The following is a 22,614-nucleotide window of genomic DNA, read 5'->3' on the forward strand; positions in this document are numbered from 1 at the left end:
ACCTGAAAAGTACAGTTGTGTACACTTACCATAAGAGTGTATTCACTGCTGCAGTCATCACCTGGTTGAGGGTTATCCCTGCTGTGGTAGCCCTCAGCCGGCCCAAATACCAGAGTCAATGTTTTTCTGCATCGGCTACAGTCACCTGTAGTTTGAATTCAGGTCGTCAGTGTTGCCACCTCACAGCAAGAGGTTCTCCGGTTCGATCCTCAGCTGGGGTGCCTTCTGTGCAGAGTCTGCATGACCTCCCTGTGGTCACGTGGGTTTCCTCCTGGTGCTCCGGTTTCCTCCCACATCCCAAAGACATGCTGTAGGTGGATTGGATACTCTAAATTGGCTTTAGGTGTGTGTGTGTGTGCGTGTGCGTGTGCCTTCTGTGGAAGGTTGGGCGCTGGGCTGACAACTCGACAGTCACTGCCAATCATGAGTGGACAGGTGATCTGCTGTGGCAACCCCTGACCGGGAAAAGCCGAAAGAAGAAGTGGTGCTATAAAGCAAGGCAACCGACGTCATTACATCTGTTGTTCTTGCCCCAACCTGTCAGAAGCACAGGGAAATAAGGTAAAGTGGTCCTGGTGGCTAAAAGCCACTGTGGGAAGCTTATGTCCCCCTAGGAAAAGAGAATATAAGGGGGATGGAGGGAGGGAAACCAGGACTGCAACAGTGAATATACTTGAACATCTACATTTATTGTAAGTTTACACAACTGGACTACGTTCTTTCTGCTTCACTGTTGCTGTCATCACCTGTGGGAGGATTCCCAAAGCTGAGGAGAGGGGTGGAAGGATAGGTTAGAGCCCTAGGCTTGGGTCAGCAAGCCCTGCAGAACTGCAGAGGCAAACCCTGCTCTAGACTTAAAAGGTCCAGGTGTCAGCTTCCAAGATGTCCCTGGTGGGGACTCCTCTGAGGAAGGCTGTGGAAGTGGAGGCTGCCTTAGTGGAATGGGTACGAATAGTTCCCCATGTAGTCTGTAGCAAAAATGGATACAGTGTGATATCCATTTGGAAATGGTTTGCTTGGAAATAGGCATCTCCCTCTGTCCCTGGGGCAAAGCTGACAAGCAGCTGGTCTGTTTTTCTGAAGGGTTTATTACGGTCTAGATAGTATCTGAGTTGTCTGTGCACATCTAGAGAGTGTAGAAGGCTTTCCCCCTTGTTTTGAGGGTTGGAAAAGAAGGTGGGTAGGTGTATGGCCTGGTTGAGGGTCACATCAGATACGACCTTGGGCATAAAGGAGGGGTTAGTCCTCTCAGGTAGACCCTGTCTGCATGGAAAATGATGAAGGGCTCAACAGGCATGAGTTCTGAAACCCTTATGGCTGAGGTGACAGCTAGCAGGAACGCAGTCTTCCAGGAGAGGTATTTCAATTCTGTTGAAGCAGCAGGTTCAAAAGGAGGTAAGGTTAGTTCTAAAAAATAATTCAGGTCCCAGGCTTTCTGGGAGGTCTTGATGTTAGATGTCCCTCTGAGGAATTCTACAATCAAAGGATGCGAGAAGAGAGGAAGGTCTGAATCATAATAGGCTGAAATGACTGAGGCATGGATTTTAAGAGAAGAGAAGCAGAGGCCACTTTTGAGTAACTCGGCTAGGTAATCCAAGATGAGAGGGATGGAAGGATGTGAGGTACTGGCCCCTCTGGACTGGCTCCAGGAGCAGAATCTTTTCCATTTCCCTGTGTAAGATTTTCTGGTGCTGGGCCTTCTGGCCTCTGTGATAATGTCTAGGACCTGTTTGCTTAACAGGGACCACTTGTTAGCTGTTAAAGTATTAGCCATGCTGAAAGATTAAGAGTCTGCAAGTCTGGGTGCAGTACCCCCCCCCCACCTGGGTCAAGAGGTCTGAAATCAGGGGGAAGCTGCTTGGGGGGCTGTAAAGTCAGGCTGCCGAGTAAAGGGTACCAATGCTGTCTGGGCTAATATGGAGCAATGAGGATGGCCTTTGGTCTTTCCTCCCTTATTCTGATCAGTACTTTGGGAATAAGAAGCAGAAGAGGGAAAGCGTACACAAAGAGGGAGCTCCAGGGGAAGGACAAGGCATCCACCTTCCATGCTAGGAGGTGATACTCCCTGGTACAGAACTTTTGCAGCTGTTGGTTGAGTTGCGAAGCAGAGATCCACCTCCGGAGTCCCCCAATCCTGAGTGATTTGCAGACAGATTTTCCTGTGGAGCTGCCATTCGTGGGGGGTCCAGTAAGTTTCTGCTTGGTCTGCCAGGGTGTTGTTGACCCCTTGTAGGTATTGGGCAATTAGGTGTAGACCTATGGAGGCAGCGGTCAGCCAGAGGTTCATGGCTAGCCTGCACAGAGGGTAAGATTGGGCCCCCCCTGTCTGTTAATATACCACATTACTGTGGTGTTGTCTGTTTTTATAAGGAAAAGCCCTGGCCTGAGATGGGGTTTGAACGCGAAAAGAGCCTTTTGTACTACCATTATTTCCTTCTGGTTGATATGCAAGGGAAGGTGCTGGGCATTCCAAAGATCTTGGGTGCACCTCTCTGCTAGGTGAACACCCCAAGCAATGTCTGAGGTGTCAGTGGTGATGGCCTGGCCAGTAGGGCAGAGGATGAAGGGAAGAGCCTTGTTCTTGGCACAGGCCTCTGCCCACCAGAGAAACTCAGCCCTTATACATGGGATCAGAGGGAGAGAGGTCTCTAGAGACAGACTGCTGACACCAAAGGTTCTTTAGATACCACTGAAGTTTTCTCATGTGAAGCCTGGCCAGAGGAATTAGAAGAATGAAAGATGCCATGTACCCCAAGGCTTGCAGGAACTTCCTCACAGTGAGGTGATTTCTGGAAGCCAGCACAGAGGCAGAAAGCTCTGCTTTTCTGAGGATAAGAAGGCCATTTGGAATGCTGCGTCTAGCAGAGCTCCCAAGAAAATAATCTTCCTGGTGAGAGTTTGCTTTGGATTTCCTCTCGTTGATGGTGAACCCTGGGGAAGTTATGAGGGATCTGACAAAGAGAAGGTCCTGGAGCAGCTTTTCTTTGCATTGTGCCTGAATGAGGCAGTTGTCCAGGTAAGGGTAAATCTGTAGTTTTCTCAGTCTGCAAAATGCTACGGCCGGGGCTAAGCATTTGGTGAATACTCTGGGTACAGTAGATGAGCCAAAGGGCAGCACAGGGGAACTGAAGTGTTGTGCTCTGAAGCACAGGAATTTCCTGCAGGATTCCCTTATGGGGATGTAGAGGTGAGCATCTTTTAGGTCTAGGGTCACTAGCCAGGCATTTTTTTGTCAGCATAGGCAGCAGCTGCTGCAAAGTTAGCATTTTGAATCTGGGGATCACCAGGGCGCCAAGTGCCCTCTTTTCTGGGAACAAGGAATAGTCTGGAATAAAAAAACTTTGCCTGTTTGATCTGAGGGGACAGGTTCTACTGCCCCCTGGGATATGAGAGTTTGGACCTATTTCAATGCCTCTGCCCACTGATTTGGAGGCAAGTCTGGGTACCTTCTTGGAACTGAGAGTTCGGTGAAGGAGAATTTCTATCCCTGAAAAATTATCTTTAAGACCCACTGGTCTTTTGTTGCAGAAAGCCAATTTTCTTTCAAGAGAGAGCCTTCCTCCTAGCTTTTGGTGAGTGAAGGGAAGGCAGAGGGGGGAGGGGGAGTTCATTGGGAGTTTTTACCATAGAAGGATGACTTAGAACTCCCTGCCTTTGGTGCAGAAGTGGTCCACTGTTTGCTTCTCTGCTGGCCCTGGGATAGGGGCCTGGATGGTCTGTTCCTGCAGGGCTTACCTTGGCCCTGTCTGCTAGGTGCAGGGAAGGACCAGTGCTTAGAGGGAAAGTTCCTGCTGAACCTGGGAGATTGAACCTGAAAGAAATATTTTACTGTTTGCATAAATTTTGCTTTCTCTTTCATCTTTTTAAGCATCTCTTCTGCTTTTATTCCAAACAAGTGGTCCTTATCCAGGGATGCATCAATAAGTTTAGACTTGACATGATCAGAGAGAGGTTGTTCCTTCTGGCATGCATGTCTCCTAACACTGCTGCCCTGCTATTGGCTTCTAGGGCATTATATCCACAGTGTAAGGACAGTGTGGCCACTTGACAAGCAGAGTGCAGTAAATCTGCTAACTCTTTTGAATTGGCAGAGTCAGGAAAGGTAGAAATCTTTTGTTTTAATAGTTCCAAAGTGTATTGTTGATATTTTAACATATGGAACTTGACAGTGGAGTGCTCTGATAGTTAAGGTTGCAGAGGTGTATACTTTTTTACGCCATCTATCCAGAGCTCTGGAATCCTTGTCAGAAGGTATAGGATTCTTGGCAGAACTAGTCTTAGCTCCTTTAGATCCCTGTGTAATGACCTCTGGGTCTGCAGCAGGATTTCTGTACAGGTATTGGTGAGATTCCGGTACTCTGCAATACCAATCAGGTTTACTGGGAGCAGGTGGGAAGGCGTCAGGGGCGAAGCTGGATTCATGGAAAACATCATCCACCGCTTCTAAAATTGGGGGTGGCCAGGGGTCTGTGCTGGGGCAGGTCCAGAAACTCTCTAAGTCTTTTCTTAGACTGGGGGAAGTCCCGAGATTCCCATTAAAAATGTTCCCTGAGGGTATGAAGGGTTTCCCCAAAGGAAAGGTCCTATGGAGGGGAGGCAGAAGGAATTGATTCCTCTGCATCTGAATCCTCATATGCAGTCAGAGGTTGCTGTTTATCTTCAAAATCTGAATAGTCAGATTGCTCAGAATCCTGTTCAGTCATAATTTCTGGAGAAGGATGCCTTTTCCTTTTAGAAGTTGTGGCCTGACTACCCCAGATAAGGGAGAGGAGATCCTCCGCCATTTTAAGCATTTGTACTTGGGGTGGTGGAGCAGGAGCAAGATGGTGGCTAGAAGCAAATTTTCTAGTAGTGGCCTGGCACCTAGGCCTGAGAGAATCCATCAGTCTGAGAGAAACGGTAATGACAAAGAGATGCAAAAAGCAAGCCGGTCACACTAGGTACCTAGTGTATTTCCACTTTAATCAAAACGCTTTCGTCTTAATTTCAGACTTCATCAGAATAAAATCATTGTACACAAACAGACCATATATACCCATTTCTCCACCCCTTTCTTAATTCATCACCAGTTCCACCCATCCGTTAAAAGCACAATTAATCTTCAACACAACTTTAAAAACATACTATAATAATCTACTACAAAATCACAAAAAGTTTTAGTTGTCATATAGGATGTCATAAAAACTCATAAAAAATATGCTGTTTTCAATTTTAAATAAGAACTTAATGATACCCTATCATTAAGTCCAGGCTTTTCATCAGAGTTAAGCTTTATTTGCCATTTTAACTCTTTGAATTCAAGAAATTCATCACTACCCCCCCCCCCCCCCCCCCAGGTCCTATGTCTACATGATCTAGGGCACAAAATTTAAAGGCATGTGTTGGGTTATCTTTAATATGTCTGTATAAGGCATTCTTTTCATTATGATGTTTAATTTCATAAATGTGTTCATAAATCCTAGCCCTAAATGTGCTCTTAGTTTTACCCACGCAATGACTACCACATGCCTGACATACTGCAACATACGCCACTCCTTTTGATTAACAAAGATATTTGATGGTTTTTATAATACCAAAGTTTACAATTTTAATCCTATCTTGATGAATAATATATCGACATTGTGCACATCTCCCACATTTAAAACATCCTCCATCTTCCAGCACAATTACTCTTCCAACATACCCTTAAATTAAGTATCCTTTTTGTACACAATAGCCAGTTTTTCTCCTAACAAGGATAGTAACTCAAAGTCAGTTCTAAATATTCTACAATATTTTTTGACAATATCATGAATGTCATAGTAACCAGTACTATTGGACAACGCCAGGGTTCTACCATAACTCTCATTGTTCCCTTGTCCAAGTGTTTGCAACCTAGTGGTATTGTTATCCAACAACACATTCTAAACCCCTTCATTCCTCTTCCTCTACACTTCACACATTATGTTTACCAACATCTCCTTAGGGTATCCCCTCCTGGTTAACATTCCTTCCAAACCCTTAACATTCCTGAAGAAAGTCCTCCACTACAGATACCATTCTGGCTAATCTTACAAATTGGCCTTTAACCAAGGCACTCTTTTGATGTTTAGGGTACTAACTATTATAGTGCAGTAAGGAATTAGAATAAGTAGGCTTCCTATAAAGGTGTGATGTAAAAACCTTATTGTTGTAGTCCTTTTTGATGGTGACTTCTAAATAATGAAGTACATCTCTATCCATACACATAGTAAATCTCAGAAAATGTATAGTTTCATTAATATATTGGAAAAATTCATTCAATCTGCCCTCTCACTGTCTTTCCAAAATAGCACCACATCATCTAAAGAAAGAATATGAAAGTGGAACGGCATATCCTAAACCGCCAAGAGGGCAGTATATGGTAGGACAAGACAGGGTTAAAACTAATCGGGAATGATATGGGAAGTAACCAAGAAGAGGCTGACCCTTTAGGGACCCCCCTTTTAAGGAGATCCCAAGGATTATTGAACCAACAAAATGTGAACCAAGGGAATTGGGGCCACAAACAGTATGTGGTACAGGAACAGCAGAAAGGGAGGGGGAAGAGGGGGGCAGAATACACAGTACTACAGATAGTACCGGATTATGATGAAGAGATTACAGAGGGTAATGATGTTAAATCTTCACCAGTATTTTTTATAATGGTATCATCTACAACTTGAGTCATATCTGTATTGGTACTGAGTGGGCTGACTTGTTCGAGAAGGGAATAAATTTTGTTCCAGCCAAAAGGGCTAATACAGTAGAAACAATCCTACAATTGAAAGCTTTTAGTAGGAAGTTGAATCTGGCAATACATTTTCAAAATGGAGACAACACTAGGGGGCCATTGATGTTATTAAAAAGACCTAGTGCACACCCCCCCCCAACATCCTATGGTCAGTTTGTTTGAAACACTGTGTGTTAAGGAAATTAATGACCTTAGGTTTGGATTGGATCGTAATAAAACAGGGAATTTAACACCTAGTGAGGTAATGCTTTTTGGAGAAATACTAGCTAACAGGGACATAAGAATCATGAAACCGGATTTGGGGTGGGGGGGGTTGGTGATAATGGATACTAATGGATTATATTAGCAGGATGTTTAAACTTTTATACATAGTGAAACCTATATAGAAGTCTCCCGTAATGAACTCAATACTGCTTACAGAAATGTGGATTTAACACTTGAGTTATTGTTAAACGGGCGGATAACTACAGAGGAACATGATTTTTTGGAGACACCACATCCATGGATCCAAACAATTTTTGGGATCCCAAAAATTCATAAATCCATCGCCAACCCCCCTCTACACCCAAAAGTGGATGCAAAAGCATCTAAAACATTTAGTATAGCTAAAAATGTGGACTTAAGTTAAAAATGTGCTAGAAAAAGTACAGTTTTGTACCTACCATAAATGTAGATGTTCGAGGATTCCATTGCTGCAGTCCTTACTATTGGGTATATAGTCCGTCCACGGCCCCCGACACCCAGAGGCTGACGTGATGTCAGGGGTCATTAGACCTGACGCCAGTACCGCCAGGGTACTAATGCGCATGACCGACGTCATATCCTCAGTCTTTTCTTGCCCCAGATGTCAGAAGACCCTAAAAAGACAAGTCCCAAAATACCTGCACCAAAAACATGTACAATATATACAAGAATATATACAAAAATATAAGCATGTAAACTCACCTACACAACCACCCCAAAACACAGGGGAAGGAGAGAGGAGTAATTGGACTGCAACAATGGAATCCTCGAACATCTACATTTATGGTAGGTACAAAACTGTACTATGTTCTTCGCTTTCCATTGCTGCAGTCCTTACTATTGGGTAATCCCAAAAAGCAGAGGTAAGGAGGCTGCAAATCATAAAAGAAGAGCTGACAACATGCCATGCAAAACAAAAAAGCTGTGGCAAAACCAGCCCTAGACTTAGAGTAGATAGGAAGGTGATAATGCTTAGAGAGTAATGCACTGAACTCCAAGTAGCTGCTTCAAAATATCCTTAGTTGCCACCCCCCTTAGAAATGCTTAGCAAGTGCCAGCCCTAGTGGAATGAGGCCTAATCCCAGCTGGAATCTCCCTTGCCAATGGGAATAACAAAAAACAATGCAAAAGCCAATCCACCTAGAAATAGTTTGTTTTGACACAGGCTTGCCCTGTGAACTCAAAAAAAAGAAACAAACAACTGCTGAGACTGCCTAAAATCCTTAGTCCTGCTTAAATAATACGCAATTGCCTGTGTACATCTAAAGTGTGCAAAATCTTTTCCCTTTATTTTGAGGTCTGCATAATAAGTTATTTTGAGGGTCTGCATAAACGAGGCAAATGAATAGTTTGGTTTAAAGCCACACTAGAAACCACCTTAGGCATAAAGGAAGGATTAGTGCGTAATGATACCTATCCTTATGGAAAATCAAAAAGGGCTCTACTGCCATAAGGGCCTGCAACTCAGACACCCTTCTTGCAGAAGTAATAGCCAACAGAAAAGCAGTCTTCCATGACAAGTATTTCAATTCAGCAGTAGCTGCAGGCTCAAAAGGTTGTAGAGTAAGTTTTCCAACACAAAATTGAGATCCCAAGCAGGAGTAGAGCGGGGTCTTATACATGCGGGGTCTTATTCTTTTGCCCTCTAAGAAACTGCTTAAACAAAGGATGCGAAAAACAAAGGTGGGTCACAATCATAGTGAGCTGAAATTGCTGCAGCATGAATCTTAATGGAAGAGAAGGACAAACCTTTGTCCAATAACTCAGTAAGATATTGAAGAGCCACACTCAAATTAGGCTCAGAAATCTCCAAATTCTTTGCTGTACTCCAAAATAAAATCTCTTCCATTTTTTCTTGACACTCTCCTTGTACTAGGTCTTCTAGCTTCCATAATCACATTTAAAACTTGTTGAGGAAGTTGAGACCTGCTGTGTTTCAACTACAGAATATGCCAGGCTGTTAGATGAGAGATGAAGCTTGTGGTGACATTGAGCAGATGACCGTCCTTCTGAGATAACAGATGAGGAATCAGAGGTAAAGGCCATGGAGGCTTCTTTACCAGACTCAGTAGTGGGTACCAGTGTTGCGAGGCCAATCTGGAGCTATCAAAATCATCCTTGGCCTGTCTTGTCTGACCTTTAATAGTACCTTTGGAAGAAGAGGCAGAGGTGGAAAGGCATACACATGAAGATTTTTCCAACTGAAAGACAGAGCATCCACTTTCCAAGCTGTGTGATGAAACCCCTTTGTGCAATACTTTGGCAGCTGGTGGTTTAGTGGAGAAGCGAACAGATCTATGTCTGGAGTTCCCCATGACACTGTCAATTTCTGAAATACATGAAGATCCAGTTTCCACTCGTGGGGATCCATGATTTGTCTGCTTAACACATCTGCTAAGGAGTTCTGTGCTCCTGGCAGAAACCTTGCCTGAAGAGTTAGTTGCAAGCTAGCGCAGTCTCCCATAAAATCATTGCTTGCCTGCATAGAGGATAAGAATGTGTTCCCCTTGCTTGTTGATGTACCACATGACAGTTGTGTTGTCTGTTAGAATCAACACCTGCCCTGGAAGAAGTAACTCCTTGAAAGCCATTAATGCAAACTGGACTGCTAACATCTCCTTCATGTTGATATGTAGATGCTGTAGTCTGGCAGGCCACTTGTCTTGTATCCACTTTCCATTTAGATGAGCTCCCCAAGCAATGTCCGAGGCATCTGTCGTTAAAATCTGACTTGCCTCTGGCGGGTCACAGAGAGTCCCTTGTTTAGGTGACATTCCTGAGCCCACCACAAGAATTCTTTTTTGAAGGCAAGGTATTATTTGAATGACAGTGTCCAAATCCTGGCAGTGCTGTGTCCATACATTTTGAGATACCATTGTAGCTTCCTCATATGCAGTTTGGCATTGGGAAGCACCAGAATACAAGATGCCATGAACCCTAATGCTTGAAGGACTGTCCTTGCAGTCAGCACGGACTGATGAGATAGTTGATGGAAGTAAAGTGACAGACTCTTTTGTTTGTCCGGGGTTAAAAGGCCATCTGGGCTGCTGTATTCAGTCTCACACCCAGAAAGCACATGTCTTGAGAGGGTACTAGACTGGACTTTATTTCGTTCACAGAATACCCTAGGCATCTTAGCACTGCTATAACATATTCCAGATGCTGTAGAAGGTCTTCCTTTTCTTGAGCCAGAATCAGGCAGTCGTCCAAGTAAGGATAGATTTGAATTCCTTGAAGCCTGAAGTAAGCTATCACTGGAGCCAGAACCTTTGTGAATACTCTGGGCAGTAGATAAGCCAAAGGGCAATGCAGAGAACTGATAATGAGAATTTCCAGCTCGAAACCGCAGATACTTCCTGCAACTTAGCCTTATAGGCACATGAAGGTAAGCTTCCTTGAGATCTAAAGTTACCATCCAGTGATCTTTGCCCAGCAGAGGTAAAAGCTGTTGTAACGTCAACATCTTGAACTTGGGAATGTCCAGAAAAGTGTTGAGGAGAGATAAATCCAAAATTGGTCTCCACGTGTTCCCCTTCTTTGGTACTAGGAACAGGCGAGAATAAAATCCTAGGCCCCTTTCTGATACAGGGACTGGCTGAATGGCCCCCATCTGGAGTAACTGAGAAACTTGCTTGTGAGCCTCCTTTCTTTGTGGAGGAGGAACGCCTGGCATGCCTTTGAAAGGGGGCATTGTATGGAAATAAAATCTGTAACCGTGGTGAATGATATCCAACACCCATTTGTCGAGTAATTAAATCCCAATTTTCTTTGAAAAGAGACAGTCTTCCTCCCAAAGGAGCTGCCAGACGAGAATCTACTGGCAGCTGAAAAGACAGGTCATTGGGTCTGTTTACGAAAGGACTGACCCCTGCCCTCACCAGAAGTCTGAGCAGGTGAACTCCTGTTCTAGGCCTAAAGAACCTTGAGCCCTGCCCCTACCACGTCTAGACCTACCCCTAGACTGGGAATCATAAGCAGGATATGTCCACCCCTTAGCAGGCCAATTTCTACTAAACTTCGTGGCTGCACCTGCAAAAATCTTTAACAGTTTGCATAGACTTAGCTTTGTCCTCCATTTTCTTTAAAACTGCTTCCACAGGCGATCCAAACAACACATCAGACTGTAAAGGAGCATCCAAAATCCTTGTCTTAACATGCTCAGCTAAATTCTGATCCTTCAACCAGGCATGCCTGCGAAGAACAGAACTAGTAGCAGCCACCCTCGAGGAGGCCTGTACAGCATCAAAATCACATTGCAAAGAATGCTTACCCACTTGCTCAGACACATGAACCAAGTCCAGCAACTCTTTACACTCAATACCTTCCGCCAAAGCATCCACCTTAGATTTTAATTGTGAAAGGAGATAATTCTGATATTTTAGCATGTGAAACTGACAATTCAACGCCTCATGGCTAGAGTGGAAGAAGTATACACTTTCTTTCCCCACCTATCCAAGGCCCTTGCCTCTTTATCAGTGGGAACAGGATTTTTAACCACAGAAGCCTTAACACCTTTAGGCCCTTGAGAAATAGTTTCTGGGTCCGCCCTAGGACTCTTAAACAAATACTTATGAGCTTGGGCACCCTATAATACCTATCAGGCTTAACAGGAGCAGGAGGCAAGAGTCAGGATTCAGGGAAGCCTCTGCAAAACATCTTCCACCACATTCAACACAGGAGGAATAGCTAAGGGCCTATGCTGGGGTAAAACAAGAATTCCCTAAGCCTTTCCTGGAATCAGAGTAATCCTGGCCTTCCCATTTAAAGTGCTCCCTCATGGAATGCAGAGTCTCTGAAAATGAGAAATCCTCAGGAGGAGAAGCTGTAGGAGTGGAATCATCCACATCAGAATCAGAATAAGTAGGATACTCCTGCAAGTCTTCCGCAGAAGACTCTGAAGCCTCTGAACACTGTTCAAAACTATCAAACTCCGGTTCCACCCTAGGCCTCTTATCAGGCGGGGCATAGAACCTCTAATCATAGTAATCAAATCTTCTGCCATTTTAAGCATATGTTTCTTAGGTACAGAACCCGAAATGCTAGGAGAAGCCCCACTGAAGCTGAACTAGGCCTACCTCTCAAAGAAGTTTTGGCAACAGAAGGAGGCTCTAACTACCTTGGGAAGAGAGGGAAGAACAGTTACCTGAGAAGCCCCTCAGCCTGGCCTACCTCCTGAGAAGGCACATCCTGTAACAGTAAAGTTTCTGCCTGAGACTCCATGGAAACTCCTGGCAAAACCTCTGGCTCCACTGAGCCTTCTAAAGAACCGACGTCCGGGACTGCGGTTCATCAACCCTAGGCTTCACTGTTTTGTCCTTGCGCTTCTTGGGCCGGGCGTCGGAGCACCCGTCGGCATATTATAATTGCAACGCTTCCCAAACACTAACCTGGCACAGTCTAACCTCCTCTTAATAGTGCGTTTGTTAAACCTAGCACAAGAGCGGCAACCAACAACGTCGTGCTCAGGCCCTAAACAAGGTATACACAAGGAATGGTAATCCCTATGAGGTATCTGTTTCCCACAAGAAATACAGTTATTCACTTTTCTGACATCCGGTAAAATACTGAGGCAAGAAAAACCAAAATGTTCTAGCAGGTACTTAGCCAACTCTGTTTCGGTCTGAAACTCCGGTTTGAAATATTTCAGAACGCCAACCTGCACTCGCAAAACTGCTTCTGCATCGGACCATGCGGCAAAAAAGACTGAGGATATGACGTCGGTCATGCGCATTAGTACCCCGGCGTACTGACGTCAGTCTAATGCGCCCTGACCGACGTCAGCCTTATACTCTGGTATTCGGGCCGACTGGACGCGGACTATACCCAATAGTAAGGACTGCAGCAATGGAAAACGAAGAACATCAGGGCAACCTTGTTGAGAGATTCATGGGATTTTCTAGGGAAAGTAAGACAAGAAAAGTATGATGATAACCTATTAATGGTAACTGTAGATATTTGTGATCTGTTTTCGGTCATCCCACATGAACAAGGGATTGACTGGTTTTGTGATTATTTAGTTAGAAATACAAACATGGACCATAACAGTGTTTCAGCTCTAAAGGGCTTGCTTAGAACTTGTGTCAGAAAACAACTTTGTGAGCTTTGAGGGGCATCTATTTAAGCAGAGGCAGGGGATAGCCATGGGTGCATGTTGTGCCCCTGTCTTCGCTAATATACTGCTAGCCCAGTGGGAAGATCTTTTTGTCTTTAACTCACCTTTCAAAGATTGTTGGCTATATGGTCCATTTTTAGATGATGTAGTGCCATTTTTAGGTGCAAAAAGATTGGGGGGACACCAGAATTAGGATCCATCAAGTTAGGGAGAAAACACCAGCCAGAATGGTAAATTAATACTGTATAACGTATCACAATAAGCACTGAAAGTTGCTAGTATTAAGTATGTCCCCATACAACTACATTCTGCAAAACTGTACTATTATCACAAAAAAAGTTTGAAATGTGTTCAGAATTATTTTAAAACTGACAGAAGTTAAAGAATTTCCAGTACACAAAGTCCAAACACCAAAGCAACCAATTTGACAAACTAATGTTAAAACTTTTACATGGTTAAAGTGTGTGTGGAACAAACTGCCATAAACTTATGATAGTGTAAATAAATTTTCTTATCAGAAAGAGTAAAATCTCCAGTGTACGTTCCTATAACTTCATCTGAGGCAAAATCACGATCTTGAGTCATACATATAGTAAATAATGGATAAACAATGAAAAAAAATCAAAGTTCTAAAATATTTTCCTGTCAAAAGGTGAAAATAAAGCAGCGTAACAGTCTGACTGCAGAAGAGAGCCCCTAGTGTCTAACAGCACTCGCACACACTACGGTTCTAACAGAAATTACACAAGTTTCCTCAGAAACACTTAAAACAAGCATCAGTCAAAGATAAAGCCAAACAAAGATTATTATAAGCAGAAATGTCCACATGAATTACTGTACACACTGACAAAGCAAATATTAAAATGAATATATTTGCAAATAAACAAAGATACAGAATAATAAATCTAATAATATAGAGAGAGGAATGAGGTCTTGACACAGTAGAAATGATGAACATCTGACCAACCAGACTGCTAGCTACCTGTGCATCAAATCTGTCCCACGCTCTGAAGAAAGTGGGTCTATATTATATATTTGAAGCTTCAAAATTTCGAACTTCGTATGTTCGACAACATATGAGCAAAACTTGAATATTCGAATATATAATAAAAACATTAAAAAAAAAAAAACACTTACCTTAACGCTCTGAGCAAGAGAGCAAGCCCCCCTGAACCCCCACCCCCTACTTAAATATACCAACTTTGAGACTGCACTTCAGTATAGAAAAGGGAAATTTTCCCATTCTGAGAGTATGGAGCCATTGCCTTTCACCTTCGAACTTTTCAAAGTTCGATCATATGACATTTGAACTTTGAAACGTTCAGCAATTTAATAGGGACCCAAAGAAAGCCAGTACAAGCCACCTTGACCTTGCATTCAATCAATCACAGATCCCAATTCCCTCAAAATCCAATAAACAGACACAGGGAAAAATTGTCAAATATAAAAATTCTCAAAATATACACACATTTTATATAGATATATATATATATATATATATATATATATATATATATATATATATATAAACATATACACACACACATACATTTATACACACACACACGCATACATATGTATGCGTGCATATACACACATACCAGACATACACAGCCTCAATTCAAACAAAAATAAAAAAAAAAAACAAAAGCACTATACAAATTAAAACACACTTAAGAATTAAAAGTACTAAAAGTGCAGATTTAAGGACAGTATTGGTCAGGAGCATAAGATACATCCAGAAGGTAAAAACATCCCAAAGGAAGTGAAAGCATAAACCCCACAAACAGAAAACAAAGTGGTACAGGAAGTGACTGACATGAAAGTCTCCACAGCTACAGAAAACAGACATTTAGGAGTCAAATCCCAGTCTCTTCTCTCTCTCTCACACACACACACACACACACACACACACACACACACACACACACACACACACACAACATCCTGCTACGCATTGCTTGACATAAGAGGTATACTCTGAAGATACTGTACACAGAAGTAAAACACTTCATGAATATAAATGGATATTAAAAGCAGAAATATGGTGGTGGTGCTGCGGTAGCGTTGTCGCCTCACAGTAAGACGTTGTCCTGTTCAATTCTCAGCTAGAGCGTCTTGTGTGTGGAGACATGCGTGAATGGGCGTACCTTCGTTGAAGGTTGTGCGTCAGGGCCAGTAACTCGGCACGTAAAAATCTACTGCCAATCATTAGCGGACCGGAGTTCTGCTGTGGCGACCCCTAACCGGGAAAAGCCAAAAGATACAATATTAAAAGCAGAAATAAAATACAGAAAACTAACCACAGAAACTCAAAGGCAACAAGCATACCACCAGCTAAGCTAACTAAAGAAAAATGACGATGGCATCAGGGACTTTACTGTTTCTATGTGTGTTTTTCAGTTCGGGTGCTGCCACCAAAATTACCCTGAGAGTACTTTGGAGAACATTTAGCACAATTAAAGATTAGTTGTGTAAAATCTTACCATAACCATAGAGGTCCTTTACGATGTTGCAGTATTCTCACTTGTGGAATATCCTCTGCCTCAGGCGATTCGAACATCCAGCTCATATACCAAAGCTTAAGCCTGGCTGCTGTAAGGTACGTGGGACATCACAAGTAGTGACCACAAACCGTGGGCCATAAATGTGACGTCTGCATGAACAGACCTCAGAACTGAATGCCCAGTTGGACAATAGTTTAAGGGTAGCTGAAGGATGCCATCCAGCTAGGGAAAAGGTCCTTTTGGGGGAAGGATGGAGGGATGGAATACTGCAACATGGAACAGAAGGACATCTATGGTTATGGTAAGTTTTTACACAACTAATCTAAGTCCTTCTATTCTCATGTTGCAGTATTCTCGCTTGTGGGAGAGTACCACAGCTTATGCAGAGAAAAGGGTGGAGGAAGTAGTAAGAGTCTCTAGAAAACCATGGAGAATGGCTTTTGCAAATCCTGCCCTAGCTCTGGAGATGTTATCCAGTTTACAGTGTTCAGTGAAAGTGTGTACAGAAGACCATGTAGCTGCCTCTAGGACAGTGGCTGTTATCAAGGCCTTTAAAAAAGGCCATTGAAGAGGCCACTGTTCTGGTGGAGTGGGCTCTAACAGTGTGGGGCAATTCTTTACCATGGAAGGAGTAACGGAAGGAAATAGCTTTGCAAATCCAGGAGGATATGGTCTGTTTGGATACAACTTTCCCCAGGGCCCTGGGGTGAAAGGATACAGAGTTGGTTGGACTTCCTGATGTCCTTAGTCTTATCCAGATAAAACCTCAGTTGCCTGTGAACATCTAGGGAATGGAGCACTCTCTCAATGTCATTTTGTGGTGAAAGAAAGAAGGTAGGTAGGTGGATAGATTGGTTAAGAGACAGTTCATTGACCACTTTGTGCATGAAGGAGGGGTTAGTACGAAGGGAGATGCTGTCTTTATGAAAAATGGTGTAAGGTGTAGTAGCCATGAGTACTTGTAGCTCTGAGACTCTTCTGGCTGAAGTGAGGGCTACCAACAAGACAGCTTTCCAGGTACGCATCTTCAAAGTGGTGGAAGCTGCTGGCTCAAAGGGGGCAGAAGTAAGGTTTTCTTGAACACAATTCAAATCTCAGTTGGGGGGGTAGGTTTCTTTGGTGGTCTGGTGTGCAGGACTCCCTTAAGAAACAGCTTCACCTCTAATCTTGATAATAGAGGTGGATATAGATGTAAGCAGGCTGAAATGGCTGACAAGTGGACTTTCACTGAAGAGTATGAAAGTTCAGATTTTAGGAGCTCACACACACAGGCCAAAACTAGAGGTAAATCTGCATGGAAGGGGTCTAATTGCCTTTGAAGATATCAGGAGGAGAACCTTTTCCATTTTGCTAAATAGGATCTCCTAATAGTAGGTTTCCCGGCCTCCTGCAGGACAGACAGCAAGTCCTGTGTGTAAAGGTGTCTGAAAGGGATCAGAAGTTTAATTACCCACAGGGTAAGGTTGAGGGTTTGCAGATGAGGATGGATGAGGGAGCTCTTCTGTTGTGTGAACAGGTCCACCTTTTGAGGCAATTTGTGGTGACTACCCTTGGCAAGAGGTAAAGGGAGGAGGAGCCAGTGCTGTCTTGGCCAATGGGGGGGGGGGTCACCAGCAAGATATTTGTTTTGTACTGCTGAATTTTCAGCAGCACCTTCTGCACAAGAGGGAAGGGGGGGCATAACATTGTAAAGGCATCCACTCCCCATGCTTGTGGTGAAGGGAGCTTTGAGCAGAACAGGTGTAGTGGTCTGTTCTGAGGGGAGGCAAACAGATCTGTGGAGTGCCCCATTGGTGGAAACGGTCTAAAAAAAAAATCTGTAAAACATCCATTTGTGGTTCTGAGACAATGATCTGCTGAGGGCATCTGCCTGATGGTTGTCTTGTGATGGGATGTAGACCGCTTGTAATGTTACATTGTACTGAGTGGCCAACTTCCATGCTTGTATGGCCAGCCTGCACATTGAACAGGCTCTGATCCTCCCCTGCTTGTTAATGTACCACATCACTGTGGTATTGTCTGTGAAGACTTGGAGGGGGCCTGGGTGTAGAAGAGGGAGGAAAGTCTTCAGAGCAAGGATAAGAGTAGTCATTTCCTTCACACTGATGTGTTTTTTTCCAGAGGGAGGGCTCCCATTGAGCTTGTGTACCTGGAGGCTGTTCATAGTGGCCCCCCAACCACAGATCCAAGGCATCTATGTACATGTGTTGAACTGTCTTGATGAGCTGTAGTGGGAGTCCTGCATTCTGCAGGATTTGGTGGCTCCACCACCTTAACTCTTGTTTCAGCCAGGGTAGGAAGGGCACCTGAAAGTCCAATGAGTGGTTGTGTTGGGACCAAACATTCAAGTACCACTGGAACTTCCTCATGCATACTCTGGCAAGGGGCACCATGGGAAGAGTGGTTGCCATTAAACCCAGAAGTCAAAGAAAGGCCCTGGCGGAGATGTGGGTGACTAGGAGTAAATTTTGGAAATGGCTGGTTAGAGAAGTGACCTTTTCTGGTGGGAGGAAGGCTTTCATCAGATCTGTCCTTATTCTGCAACCCAAGAAGATTTGGTCTTGTGAATGGAGTAAGGGAGGACTTGTGTAGGTCGAGTTTGAAACCTAGACTTCCTAGGAGAGAAATAGTGAATTGCAGGTGTCTCTGAAGAGTGCTTTCTTCTTCTGCTTGGATGAGAAGGTCGTCCAAGTATGGGAAGATTTTTATGCCTTTTGTTCGGAAGAAGGCTACTACTGGAGCTAGACACTGTGCAAATACCCTTGCTGCTGTAGACAAGCCAAAGGGCAAGGCAGTAAATTGATAGTGCAAGGATGGCGCTGCAAAATGTAGGAATCTCCTGAAGTCTGGGAGGATAAGGATATAAAGATATGCCTCTTTCAGGTCCAGAGTGGCCATAAAGGCCCTGGGTGTCAAAAGTGGAAGAAGGGTTTGCAGGGATAGCATGCGGAATGAAGGTACATGCAGGAAGGATTTTAGCAGGGGCAGGGACAGGTCCAGGACTGGCCTCCATGGGCCATCCTATTTTTGGAACCAGGAATAGTCTGGAGTAAAAACCTTGACCCTCCTGTCCTGCAGGAACCCTCACTATGGTTCATTGTAAACAGCAAATCCTGAATAACTAGGGGTTTCAGGTGGACCTGTTGTATGGGGGAGTATGCCTTTTGGAAAAAGCTTCTCCTGCCAGGTCATGAAGTACCATTTGTCCACTCTGATAGAACCCAGCAGTCTGAGCTGATCTGTTGCCACTGGGGAAGACCGTGAGACAGGCAGGCAGAAAGCAGGAGATGGTGAAGGGTATTTAGGCAGTCGTGCATTGTTAGGTCTGTTTGGAAAGGGCTGCCTGGGAGTAGTGCGAGAGAAGCTAGTCCTAGTGGATGAGGATTTTCTGGGCCCTTTCCTGGGCTTTGAAGAAGAGGAGGGTGCAGGTGCCCTTCTAACAAAGCTTGGTTTTGCTGGGTAGTTCCTATAGAATTTAGGAACTGGGGATACAAGTAGATGCTTCAGATTCTGGAGTTCTTTGCTTTTTTCCTGCAGATTTTTGAAAAGTTCTGCAGACTGCTTACCAAAAAGAAACTCGTTGTCCAGGGGGGCATCCAAAATCTTGTTTTTGAAGTCATCTAGCAGAGGTTGAAGTCTGAGCCAGAAATACCTATGTAAGACAGAAGCAGATGCAGCTGACCTGGCTGAGGCTTCAGCAGTATCGTAGCTGCATCTTACTGAATGCCTGGCTACTTGTGCTGCTAAGGAAAGTTTGAGGCAACATGAAGCTTAGTTGGGGAGTTAGGCAGAGTGCAGAGTAAACTAGAGGCCTGGAAAACTAGATCTAGGGCATACTTTCCTATACGAGTCTAACTGACTGCCCTAAAGGTCAGGATTGAAGAAGTGTAAATCTTCTTTCCTAGCCTATCACCTTACTGTCCCTATCAGATGGCAGCAGAAGAGGATGGGATCTGCATAGACTGTTTGTCAGCTGCCACAGCAATCACAGCAGGGTCTGCCATGGGAGGTTTAATGAGGTATCTGTAATCATTAGGTACCTTATAGAACCAGTCTGGCCTTTTTAGGGCCGGTGGCTGCGATTCTGAGTTCTTGGAAGCAGTGGCAAAGGCGTCCAAGTATGCAGGAATCACAGGAGGAATAGCAGAGGAAGAGGGGGACTCCATCTGCAGAAGCTCTGAGTATCTCTTCTGCACCTCTATCATTTGGGCACAGTCCCACTTGAAATATTCTCTCATTTTGAAGACTGTTTCTCCAAAAGCTGTGTCTTCTGATGGGGAGTCCCCTTCCAGAGAATCCTCATCTGGGGAGCAGTATTCCAGGGAAGAAGCAAACTGGGAGGCATAAATGACTCATCAGAGGAAGAGGAAGAAGAATTTTCCTCGAGTCTGTGGAGGTGGTATGGAGCTAGCAGAGGTAGGCCTAGGACTTGGCAAGGCAGGAGTTTGTGAGGTAGCAGGCCTCAGGGTCATAAAGGCCTGAAAGAGTGACTGAGAAAATGCCTGCCAGTCAAGTTGATCTTAAGCTGGGGGGAGATAAAAGAAAACAAAAGACTAGGCATTTAAGAGAAGGAGTCTTTTGAGATGTGTGAAAGGCTAAAGGCCTGGTATCAGACGTCAGGCCTGGGGTAGTAGTAGCTTCCTTGGAAGTGGCAAATGGCAGCCGTACGGGTGAACCGGGTTCCCCCCAACATTGGTGGAGACCAACATCTCAGAAACCTTCATGGATATGCTGACTGGAGAAGCAACGGCAGTTTCCAAAATGGTACCCGCCGAAGTCACCAGACCTGTCGGATGTTCCTCAGCCCCTAGACCGGAAAGCTGGTGGGACATCCGAGTCGGAGGTGCAGTGTCAGGCCTAAGAGACCTTGGCCTTCTTTTTAGGTTGCTCCGCCTGGACAGCCAATTCAAGATCCATACCAAGGGCAAGGCACTTCAGGCGTTGGTTTTTGACAAACAGTCTGAGGACTGCCAGATGGCTGCAAAGGGTCTTGGGGACGAATGACTGGCACATTTTACATGCTGTATGGTCGTAGGATGGCCCTAAGCAAAATGAGCATAGGTCGTGTGTATCTTTGTGTGGAATTTGCCGACCACACTTACATTTTCCCTTCTTAGATGACATTGTCAGAATCAGCTGACAACACAAACAGCAACCTAAGCTTAGCCAAAAATTACGGAAAAAGATTCTCCAATGGGGTACTCATCTTAAATTTAGTCAGTAGCGTGGAGCGGAACAAGCAAGCTGACATTCGACTGCGGCAAAGAAGTTCTGAGGTCTCTGCATACAGATGTCACATTTATGGTCCATGGTTTATGGTCCATATATGTGACGTGCCACGCTCCTTACAGCAGCCAGACTTAAGCTTTGGTATACGAGCCGGACGTTCAGGTTGCCCAAGGTGGAAGACACCCCACAAGTGAGAATACTGCAACATGAATAGGACGACATTTAAAAAAAAATTATGGCAGTTAAGAATTATTGCACGAATGCGCCTTTTAAGAATGATTGATCTTGTGAATATTGTTAAGGCTGTGTAAACTGGAAAATAGTACATTTGTGAAGCACTGTGCTGACACGCAAGTCTCATCTAGGTTCATTCACCCACCAGAACTCAGTTGAGGTGTTGTATACTGTATTAGCACCTCTTTATGCGATGGACTGTGGAACTTGTTCAGCTGTAGAGCACTGATCCCAATCAAACTTTTACACACTCCTAGACAATGAGCACAAAGTTAGGCAATGAGAGAGAGAGAGAGAGAGAGAGACAGGGAGAGAGAGAGAGACAGAGAGAGAGAGAGAGCATACTAGTACTAATCTACAAACCTACATTGTAAAGAAATTTAAAATACTGAGCTGCTTCATTAACCCAAACTAAACTAATGAAACAGTTCACAAAAAATCGGAAAAAAAAAAATTAAAGCACACAACCTCATATTCTCTCTCTTTTCTTTACAAATGCTACATAAAATACATTTTGGAATACCCATTAACTGCAATATCATGAAAATGGCAACTCAGAAACAAACTCAGAAAGCAAACTCTATTGCAGTATTCTCAGGTCTCGTTATTTTCCATTCATGAAGTAATAAATGAAAAACAAAAGTTATGTATTATTACATATTGTGAAGCCCGACCTTGGAAAATTCATTATATGTTAACAATTATGACTCAGCTTGCCATATATGTTCAGTTTAGTGGATTTAAAAAAAAAAAACTTTTCACAACAAGCCACTTTTGTATGACCCCATTCCCACAATATCCAGTGTCTTTCTCCTTCATGCTCTAGCTTCTGATCAAGCAAACAGAATATGATCAACCCAGACATTCTCCCATACCCAAACAGGGGTAAGAAGTGAAGACTGATTAAAGAAGACCAAATTCTCTGAGCAGATAAAGTCATGTACTCACCACCATCATCAGCTAGATTCCAAAAGACTTGCTCTCTTAGTGTGACTTACTCTGGTGCAAGACCTAACCATAAAGCAGACCTGCACCAAGAAAAAATATTTTGCATTCTGGCTCAAGTGTTAGATTTGCTTACAAAATTCAGTCATTGTTGACCTTTGGGACTCCGGGGATCCCTGCATGCTCTGCACAGCAGATGAAACTTTTCAAACCTACGCTTGTACCTCCTCCTCTTTCTACCCATGCTCTGCACAGCAGATGAAACTTTTCCAACCTACGCTTGTACCTCCTCCTCTTTCTACCCATTATCCCTTGCATCTTTCATCTATCTCCAGTTTCTGAGCAAGCTATATGCACAGAGGATATTTCCCAACAGAGATCAGGGGGAACAAAGTGAAGGATGGTTAAAGACTAAATTTTTAGAGCACATTTAAAGTTACAGCAAGTACACAAGTTTTGTATTTGCGAAGGAGATTCAGCCTTTGGAACCTTCAGAGCGAAGAGGAAGCTTGACGGACTCATTTAAGATTTGGCTCAGTAGCTACCTCTGGCATAAAAGGACTGATCCACCAATTCACACTCTCTCTGTGAAA

General features: G+C 43.9%; 1 protein-coding gene across 1 annotated transcript in view; it reads right to left on the minus strand.

Moving 5' to 3' along the window:
* The window catches only part of LOC122802388 (serine/threonine-protein kinase 24), a 1,288,879-nt gene that overhangs the window by 1,238,785 nt on the left and 27,480 nt on the right, over positions 1-22,614 (minus strand). The window lies entirely within an intron of this gene.

Source organism: Protopterus annectens, chromosome 5.part0 (genome assembly GCF_019279795.1).
Source record: "Protopterus annectens isolate FY-2018-M chromosome 5.part0, PAN1.0, whole genome shotgun sequence".
Classification (NCBI taxonomy): domain Eukaryota; kingdom Metazoa; phylum Chordata; order Ceratodontiformes; family Protopteridae; genus Protopterus; species Protopterus annectens.